This window comes from Suricata suricatta, chromosome 2, assembly GCF_006229205.1.
Source record: "Suricata suricatta isolate VVHF042 chromosome 2, meerkat_22Aug2017_6uvM2_HiC, whole genome shotgun sequence".
NCBI classification, from domain to species: domain Eukaryota; kingdom Metazoa; phylum Chordata; class Mammalia; order Carnivora; family Herpestidae; genus Suricata; species Suricata suricatta.
Genome location: NC_043701.1, coordinates 149972885 through 149983644, shown reverse-complemented (window position 1 = coordinate 149983644; position 10760 = coordinate 149972885). Strand labels below are relative to the sequence as shown.

General features: G+C 44.6%; 1 long non-coding RNA gene across 1 annotated transcript; it reads left to right on the top strand.

The window, feature by feature from the left end:
• The first annotated feature begins 822 nt into the window (after window positions 1-822).
• On the top strand, window positions 823-2602 carry LOC115285672. Its single transcript, XR_003905642.1, has 2 exons — window positions 823-927; window positions 2205-2602. It is a non-coding gene; the product is annotated as an uncharacterized LOC115285672 (long non-coding RNA).
• The last annotated feature ends 8158 nt before the right edge of the window (window positions 2603-10760 follow it).

Genomic DNA, 10760 nt, shown 5'->3' with positions numbered 1-10760 from the left:
GGAGGTACTTTATCCCCAGGGCAGAGAATGTGTGTGTGTGTGTGTGTGTGTGTGTGTGTGTGTGTGTGTGTGTGTGGTGATGTTCCTTTTCTGACTCTGACACATCAATGTCCAGGTTTTTCCACATGATGCCATCCTCTACGGATAATGTGGCATTTCTGAACACAACACCCCAGTCTCTCTTTCTGGATACTCTCCCATGCCACTGATTCCCATTCTTCAAGGTTTGATGCTGGTACTTTCTCAGTCTTACCAGAAGGTGTCAGCAGAATGTTTCAGACACCATCCAGGACTCCTTTCTCCTCCGACAGTCCTTCAACAGTTTGTTAATGGAAACACTAAAGGGCTAAGGTTATCCAGTCGAGCTGGGAGGAGTGACAGACGCAGGAAGCAATATTAACTTCAGGACTGCCACCTAGGCAATTGAGAGTTAAGACTGCCAATGGAGAGACATGTCTTGATTTCTGAAATGTTGAGGTGTAAAAGTGTGTATTTCAGAACTGATTAAATGTATACTTCTCTCCCATCAACTTCAAACACTTAGTGAAGTCATTAATCTGTAGGGAACAGGGGGTGGAGGGTGGGGCAGGAAAGGTGGCGTAGTCCTCTTATAACCCACCACCAATGTGGCGGAGGCAGCTCTAATCCAACTTTACAGATGTTCAGGGAGGTTAAGTCAAGTCCCCAGGGTTACACAGTCAATGAATGACAGAACAATGAATGACAGAACAGGGCTTGATCTCATGACCTGTGGCTCTGAACCCAGTGTTTATTCAGTTACACTTCTAAGGGAGCTTGCTGGAGGAGGGGTTGGGGGCTGGGCTTTGACCATACAGCATGTATCAGACCCTGTAAACGCCCAGGGGGGCCCAGCATGGTTCTCATTGTCCACAGGACCAGACACCGTTGGGGCCAGGAGGGCATTGGGTATGCTATGCTTTGGTTCTGTTTCAGCCCTGACCTGCTGGTGACCTTGCTCTGGACCTCTCATCCCTAGGCTGTAGTGCTGAGACAGCATATTAGACTCGAGTGTCTCTGAGAGCCCTCCCAACTCCTAGAGCTCTGCAATTGGGTGATTTCCAGAAAGAAAACTGTGTGAGATGGTGAAGCCTCATTTCTCTGCCAGGGTGCCCAAGGAGCCTGGTGGTAGTATCTGGACCAAGGACTCTAGGCCTCATCATGCCTGACTCTGTACATAGTAGGTGGTGAAAGACTGTTGATAAAGTTCACTGAACGGAACCCACCCTATCAGGGGGAGTGGCCCCCACAGTCCTCTGGACCGAGAGAATACCTGTGAGCAAAAGCCTTTCACCTTGAATGACTGAGCCCATTTCCTGAGAGCCCAAGGTCATGAAGGGAGAAACTAGGGATGGTGAAACAGGGTCCTTGTTAGCCAGGACAGGCAAGTCCTTCCTTGATCCTAGAGAAAGGCTCAAAGGGGAAATGTAGATGGGCTTCGCAGAGCCAAGGGAGCTGGAGCAAGCCTGATCCACATGTGGACCACCCCATTCCTATTCTGTGGGTTATCTTGTTCCCCTCCTGTCAGCACCCCATTCCCACCTGTGGACCATCCTGCCTACCTCCTAAAGGCAACCCTGCCCTTTCCTGACCAGTCTAACTAGACTCTAGGAGAATTCTACCAGCCTCTGTGTGCCATCTCCCAGAGTAACAGTTGGGATTTCCTGTGGTGCTCCCCAGGTCACTCTGGCTCCACTCTGGTAGAGGTATGACGCTATGGGCTGGGAGATCAGAGGCTGGAGGCAGAGCACAGGCGCACTGGTCAGAGTGGGAGAGGTGGGCTGGATGCAGGGCAGAGCCACGTGAAGAAGACCTCTCTCCTTGCCCCCAGCCCAGGCTTCTCCACGAGAGGGAGACCATCACATAGTCAGATATTGGGAATGGGATTGCTGCTGAAGCCTGCCTTCTGTTTGTCTACCATTAATGAGAATATTATCTCCAAGAAGGGACACTCTCCTTGGCGGCACAGGGTGATCATGGGAGACATTTATCTCAGTAAATGTGAAGCCTAGCCACAGAGATCTGAATGGAAGGAACAGAGATTTCTGCTCCTTGTTAATTTCATGGTTGACTTAACTGTTTTTAAGTGATTATAGCACTGCTGATGATGTGCTTGAAATGCTCTCTTTTGGGGAAGGGGGGGTGGGAAAAAAAAAAAGAAATGCTCTCTTTTTTTTTCTTTCCAGCCAGTTCTTCTCTTTGTCCCAAAAGATTCAGACCTGTAGTTTGAAGCACAAGTTCCTGTGCATTGTGGTCCGTGGGAACATATTCATTTTGCCTGTTTGTAGGAGGGAGAGCATTGAAGAAAGGCTAGTGATGATGATGATGATGATGATGATGATGATGAAGATGACGACGACAATGACTGTCAGCATGCCCGAGCAGTTTTTATGGCCAAGCTGAGCTGAGTGCTGTGTTCACACACTGTGTTGTTGAAATTCTCTCAACAGCTCAGAAGGCAGACACAGCCGCCTGGAACGTGAACTCCATGAAAGCAGGACTTTTTTTTACCACTACATCCAATCATCTAGAACAAGGCCTAGCATTCAGTAGAACTCAATAAATATTTGTCTTACAAAAGGGATGTCATTATCATCCACATTTTTAAAATAACAAAACAGAGGCTGAAGAGATTAGAAGACTTGTCCAACAAGGTCACACAGCTTGTAGGAGGCGGAACCAGAGAGGGAACTCAGATCTCCGGGACCTGAAGGTTGCAATCTGCCTGTGACGGTGGGGATAATTCAGCCTCTCCTCCACGGTCAAGATAGGGGAGTGGTGTAAAAGCATTTTGGAAAGATGCAGGAAGAACTTACCTGGATGGGCTACATATTTCTTGATGGATTGCGATTTAGGTTGCACATGAATTTAGGAACTCTTGCAATGGTATTTTCCAAAGGTGGCCACCCATGTGCTTTTCCACAGTGTCATGTGGAATCTTGCCCTGTGTCCGTCAGGCACCTCAGCCTGCACCATCTACTACGTTGGCCAGAAGCCACAGGCAGCTGATGGGCATTTGAAACATGGCAGGTTCAAACTGAAATGTGCTGTGAGTGTAAAATACACATCACATTTGGAAAACTTTGTAAGAAAAAGATATAAAATGTCTTGCTGGGGCCCCTGGGTGGTTCAGTCCATTAAGCATCCAACTCTTGATTTTGGCTCAGGTCATGATCTCAGTTTGTGGAACAGAGTCGAGCTCCATGGATTCTCTCTTCCTCTCTCTCTGCCCCTCCCCTCTCCCCCCATCAAAATAAATAAATAAACTTTTTTTTAACTCAAAAAAAAGAAGGGGCTGAGGCTTTGGAAGGCTCAGCAAGGGGATGGTGACGCGCACGCGAGCCCTCCTACCTCAGCATGCGACCCGGTGCTGGCACATCTCACCTTACCTGCTTCTGGGCTGAGGTGACTTCCTCTCCCTCCCCCATAACATTCACCCATTTTAAGTGTGAATTGAACGATTTTTAGTTAATTTATAGAGTTAAGCAACCATCACCACAATCCGCATTTAGAACATTCTATCACCCCATATGCAGTCCTTCCCCACGCCTACCCCCTCCCCAGGCAACCACTAACCTACTTCGTCCCTGCACCACTTGTTAAAATGACTGTACTTTCCCTCCATTGAATTGCCTTGACATTTTTGTTGAAAACCAATTAACCATAAATGTAGTGGTTTATTTCTAGACTCTCAAGTCTGTTCCATTGATATATAGATCTGCCCACATGCCAGTACCACACTTTTTTTTGTTTGTTTTTTACTGAAGCTTTACAGTAAGTTCTGAAGTCAGGAAAAACGTAAGCCCTCCAACTTTGTTCTTTTTCAGAATTCTTTTGGCTGTTTTTGCCCTTGGGGATAGGTTGCCAATTTCTGAAAGAAAAAAAAAATCCTGCTGGGGTTTTGAGAAAGACTGCATTGGATGTATAGCCACTTTGGAGAGAATTGCCGTCTTAGTGATATTACATCATCCAGTCCACGAACACAGACTCCCTCTGCTTAGGTGCTCACAGGTTTCCCTTGGCACAGTGTCGTGTCCTGGCTGTCTTGCACTCAGGGCAGGAGCATTGGGCAGGCTCAGGGCCTGGGGGAAGAGGGAGCACATGCTCTCTCCACAAACACACACTGCAGAGTCACCTCAGGATGAAATACCCCTATTATGTCCCTGAAGAGCAGAGGGGGAAAAATTTTAATACCTAACTCTAGTAAGTGGGGAGTTACCTGCACCACTATAGTATAGGAACTCACTAAACTGAAAGGTAACATGATTATGAAACAGAAGCCAGGTTATGCTTGTCCCGTAGTCAAGAGAGCAACTCAAAACAATTGTGCTCGCCCTCTAGTGGCTGCATCAGATAGGACCTGTCTATGAGCTCGTCAGGGGCCCCTTCTGGGGCAGCTGAGTATGGGCAGCTGCCACAGGCCTCTGGTCGAGAGTGGGAGGGAGGGACTGTGTAAATCACTATCTGTCCACTGCCTGGGAGGGGCAATCAGGACCCAGCCCCTCCAAGCTTCATTCAGCCTAGTTGTCCCCTGCAGATATCTTTCTTCCCACTTGCTCTGCAAACATTTCTAAATTCAGTTCTACTACAGGACACCTTAGAGTTTACCTGACAGCACCTTACAAAGTGTGTTTACTGAGCCCAGAACACTAGTGAGTAAAGGAAGATGCTAAATAACCATGAGGATGTCAACTATATTTCAATGAAGTTGAGATACATAAATATGGCGATCTGCTTAACCAGTCGCACCCTTAAAATACTATTGTTCATGTAAAATACCTTTTATTTTTATTATAAAATTATTTTTGTTGGGGCATCTGGGTGGCTCAGTCGGTTAAGCACCCAACTTCTGCTCAGTTCATGATCTCACAGTTTGTGAGTTTGAGCCCCATGTAGGGTTCTTTGCTGATGCCGGTAGCCTGCAGCCTGCAGCCTACTTCGGATTCTCTCTCTCTCTCTCTCTCTCTCTCTCCCTCTGTCTCTGCCCCTCCTCCACTTGCACTCTCTCTCTCTCTCAAAATTAAACATTAAAAAATTAATAAAATTATTTTATGTTAAATAAAATTTGGAAAAATATCAAAAATTATAAAGAACAGAGGCACCAGGGTGGCTCAGTCATTTGGGCATCCAACTTCAGCTCAGGTCATGATCTCACAGTTTGTGGGTTAGAGCACTGCATTGGGCTCTGAGCTATCAGCATAGAGCCCAGAGCCTGCTTCAGATTCTGTGTCTCCCTCTCCCTCTGCCCCTCCCATGCTCATGCTCTGTCTCTCTCTGTCTCTCAGTGATAAGTAAATGTTCAAAAAAAATTTTTTTAACTATAAAGAACAAAAAGCCATAATCCTACTACCCAGTAATAATCACTGTAAAATGTGTGTATGCATTTTATAGGGTTTATGTTCACTCGAAGTCAAATATGTATATATTCACTACAACAGGCATGTGTATGTATGTGTATTCATATATAAATACCACTGAAATTTGCTTTTTAAACTTGATATTACTTAATAAGCATCATCTAATGTCAATAAACAGATACCCATGGCATCATATTTTCTCTCCTACATACTATCCCCTGTACAACAATGGCTTCATAATCAGTTCTCTAGTTTTCGTTATTCATTTCCAACTTTTAATTGCTAATTTGCCATTTTCTAACAAGCAAAAGTTAGGATGTTCTGTGCTTCAAGCAAATGTAAATCTAAGTCTAAGTGGTTTAAACAATAAGGACAGTGCCAAATCTCATGTAACAGGAGACCCAGAGGTGGGAGGTTTCCAGGTAGGTGGACAGGCTCACTGATCTCATATTTTACATGGAAGAGAAAACCAGTGGAGGATTTTTGCACTTTTGAAGCTCCTTCTGGCTGCTGTGCAGTCATCATATGTAGAGCGGGGCAAGAGAGAGCAGTGGTGAGGCCACTGCCATAAATCAGGAGCAAGGATGGGGGCTTAAAGTCAGGTACTAGGCGTATAGATAGAAGACATGGACATTAATATATTTTGGAGGTTGGGCCCATAGTATTGACAGTAAGATTGGGCAAAGACTCCCAGGACTTTGTCTTGAGCAACTGGGTAGAGAGGGCGCATTTCTTGAGATAGAAAAGCTGAAAAAACAGGTTGTGAAGAAATCAAATGTTCTATTTTGGATGTATTAAATGAGATGCTTACTGAACACCAACATGGATATATAAAGTAACCAATAGGTATAAGTATCCAGTGCCCAATGAGGATCACAGGGCTGGAGACACACACTTGAGACTCATCAGCCTGTGGATAATATCAAACACTAGGAAACTGGATGTGATCACCTAGAGAGAAATGTAAACAAAGGAGTGGAGGGCATAGGATGATCTTAGTGGCATTCAGACACAGGTGACACAGCAGAGGAGGCCAACCAAGGAGACTGAGTTGGACAGCGGTAGAGCAGGCTGAAAAGAGCTAAGTCGTGGAAGCCAGAGACAAAAGTGCAAAAATCTCTCCAATATGGTGGCCACTAACCACATGTGGCTATTTAAATTTAATTGAGAGGCACCTGGGTAGCTCAGTCAGTTAAGTCTCCAACTCTTGATCTCAGCTCAGGTCATGATCTGATGGTTCATGAGTTTGAATCCCACATCAGGCCCCTCACTGATAGCATGGAGCCTGCCTGGGAGTCTCTCTCTCCCTCTCTCTGCCCTTCCCCTGCTCTCTCTTGCTCTCTCTCTCTCTCAAAATAAATAAATCTTTTAAAAAATAAAAAATAAATTTAATTTAAATTAAACTAGATTAAAAATTCACTCCTCAGTTGCACTAGCCACATTTCAATTGCTCAACAGTCACATGAGGCCAGTGGCTACCAAATTAGCCACCATCCCAGAAAGTTCTACTGGACAGCATTGCTAGAGAAATAATTTTATGAAGTTTTGTTGGGAAGAGAACAGAGAAATTGGTCTGTAGCTGGAAGACAAGGAGGTGTCAAACAAGACTGGTTTGGGGTTCTTTTTGGTTTTGAGAAGAGATATGCTGGAGCACGACTGTACGCTGATGAGAACGAGCCCCTAGACACGCAAGAATGGGTGGTGGGGAAAAGTAATGAGGCGTGAAGACCTAGAGAAGCGAGAGCAGATGGGTTCTGCTGAGAACTGTGATAAGACTGACATTAAACTTTATTTGCAAGCTAACAAGTTAGCCGGCCAAGTTTCATGGATGCTGGTAAAAGACACACGCCTGCCCTTTGCTCCGGGGGTAGAAATCATCTCTGTCTTCCAAGGCTGTTTGCTAAGCAAGGACCATCCAGAGCAAAGGTCAGTGCCTAGCAAAATGTGCAGCAACATAAGAGACCACAGAGAACTGTCTGCTGAGAAGAGCCAGAGCAAGAAGAGTGAATGTCTTCACTGTAGATGGGAGCAGGGACATGGTGTCCAGAATGACAGGAGGCTGAGCTGACAGTGAGTCCAGATCCAGGGCGGGGTGATTTTGATGATGGGATGACAAGGCAGTTATGGTCTGATGGGTAGGGAGACAGAGCTGGGACTGTGAGGGGAGTGAAGACAGTATGATATATTGTCCTGGAAGATGGTGTGGTGGGCAGAATAACGGTTCACTCACATCCTAATCACTGGAAACTGGGCATGGGAACTTACATGGCAAAAGGACTTTTGTGGGTGTGATTAAGCTAAGGATCTTAAGATGGGTAGATTATCCTGAATTAATGTCACCAGAAGGGTCCTCATAAGAGAAAGAGGGGGAGAGGAGAATCAGAGGAGACCTAAGGACAGAAGCAGGGTCTGGAGTGATACAGGGCCACAAGCCGAAGAATATGGGAAGATTCAAGAAGCTGGAAAAGGTAAGGAAACAGATTCTCTACCTTACAGCCTCCAGAGGGAATACAATACGGCCAATACCTTGATCTTACCCCAGAGTGTTACAGGTTGAATTGTGGGGTGTAGCCAGGTGAATCTAGCAATGAGAGAGTGGAGCAAGAAGGGGGAAAGTTGATCTGAGGGAGTGCTTATGATGATGACCTGTGGAATCTCAGCTATGTAGGGAAGGAAGTGAGGAAGGTGATAGAAAATTGAAGGTAGGAGACTAGGTAGATTAAAGGTGTCAATAGGGCAAAAATTGATCTAATGGAGAAGAGTGAATTTTCTAAAATAAATCAGTCTGATTATATCACTCCCTTGCTTACAATAGCCAGTGTTGTCCAATTCATGTAAGATAGCATCATGTTCCCTAACTTGGCCTGTAAGGCATTCCTCTTTAGGCTTGGCCTGCCACTCAAGCCTCTCCTTTAGGATTCCAAACTCACTGCCTCCATTCAGCCTTTGCATATTTATTCCCATCTGGAACATTCTTCCTGGCCTCCACCCTTCATCTACCATGACTGACTCTTATTCAGCCTCAGGTTCCACCTGGAAGGCTATTTCCTCTGGCAAGTGTCCCTGACCCCTGGACTGGTTAGACCCTCTGCTGTAGGGACCTTGGATGATCCCTCCCTCGGCACCATTTAATCATCATCTCCACCTCCACCAAAGCCTCTAGAGCAGGCACAGCACCTAGCACACAGAAAGATCTCCAAACGGGCTGAGTGAGTCAAAAATAGACACCATTTGAAATGGCTTAAATGGTTCAGCTACAATGATAGAGACCCAGGAGATCTCTAAGAAAATCCCCCAAGTCAAAGCTTTAGTTCCAGGGAACATTCTGGTTTCAACCTAACCTCTAGCCAGGGGGCAGGGCCAGGCTGCAGTTCCATATTCCATTCTGTCAAGGTATTTGAAAACATCCCACCACCCAGTCTCTGGATGTCAGTACAAAGTGTTGGCCTTGTAATGTTGTTCTCAGCATTCTTGTTTTTCCTCTTCCTACCCTTTTCCTCATAATGTTTTTGTGTAGATTCTTTTCCAGTTCCTTTTTGATAACTCATCTCCTTTGAGATGTTTCTGACTCAGCTCTTTGCACAAGGTTCATGTAAATAGGGCTCAAGGCTAGTCAAAGTTTTAATATGAGATTTTCTTTCCATTTAAAAAAAATGGAAATATATGGCATATAAGAGAATATATGAAATATAAAATGTATATCTAAGATAAAGAAGCAAATAGAATAAAGACCAATGTACCTGACACTCAGATTTCAAAACTAGGTGTTATCACCATTCTGGGGGCCCTCGCTGTGCCCCCAGTGCAGGGCTACCATGACCCTAAATGCGTGCTTACTAATCACCTATTGTTCTTCACTGATATTCCATGTCTTTTTCATCCCTACACACTAAATTGTTTCACGTATACTTGGGCTTTCAAAGAAGTGGTTTTATGCTGTATATCTTACTTTGTGATTTGCTTTTCCTGGTCAACATTATATTTGAGCGCTTGTTCTGAGTTGGAGGAAGTGGTGACATTTCTTAGTCATTATCCCTGCTGGGCAGCATTCCACTCTAATGGCTGTACACAATTTCTCCATTCTTCTGTAGAAGGACCTTTTTGTTGTCCCTAGGCTCTATGATGTTATCTACCTAGAACAACAAAGCTATCTAGTCCCCTGGGCCACTACCCCAAAGTCCTGCTATAATGCCTTCACTTTCTCTGGGCTCAGTTCCTGGAATATTCCTTTCATTTTTCATGATATAAATCTTGTTCATTATAAAAAAAATTAGTAAAAACAAAAAGTCAAACAGTAGGAAAAAAAGTAGCAATCACCTAAAATCTCCCTGTGCTGAGCTTAGTCATGTTAGACATTAGACTTTGTGGAAATACCCAAGATTTTTCCCTTGGATGTCCACACAGCAACTCCAACAGAGAGGCTTTATCAGGAAGGATGAATTCTATGCCCAAAGAAATCCCAAAGAGCTATAGTGTAAACACAGATAGGACTCTGTTTATCCGTAGGGATGCAGGCTCATAGCTCTCTGCACTGCCATTCTAGGGCAGGATTACCCAGAATTGCTGCTGGGGCTTCAGCCATGACATATACATTCTTCTGGGCAGCAAAGAGAAAGAAAGGGAGAAGGGCACACCCCCTTCCTAAAAAGAACACTGCTCAGAAACCACTTACGGTCTTTTCTGTACAAATCATTGCCTGGAATGTAGTGACAGGGCCTACACAGGGAATCCAGATGCTGGGGAGGCTGGAAAAGATACCCTCTTGACTGGGAACATGACGGCTCCACTCTCAGTCAGTGTGCCTGAACTCAGGAAGAAATGCTGCAGAGAAATCTGAGTTCTTCAGAGAATAAAAATGAACCCTACAAAGATGTCACTTGCCAGAAGTCCATAGAAGTGTAAATGATGCTGTATATTGGGTATATATTAACCTCTTGGGGACAGATGCTAGTAGTTTGGTCTCTGGACTTCTGCTTCTTCAATTATAGATTATGAATTATTTCTACTTATTCTTAAGAACTTGAGGCAGCCACTCAAGTTTCTTTTGAGATATTAATGTCAGGAAATATTCTTCCAGTAAACCCTCATACTATAATACTGGGAAGGAGACATTCAGAATAGAGGGACAGGTTTCACTGAAATCTTGATTTTGGTCTCAGATTAAGCTCAGGGATGACACAATCCCTCCCAGAGCGCACAGACAGAGCTACTCCATCCGCCCGCACTCGATGGGCTTCAGGGTTTTTCCATTTTTATTTCACTTAAAAATATAGGGAATATAAAAATTCACTTATGATCTCTTTAGATTTTAAGTTATTAGTGGTTTGAACAGATACTGGAAAAGAAAAGAAAAAACAAATTTAGTCCCTCCACAAGATTGTATCT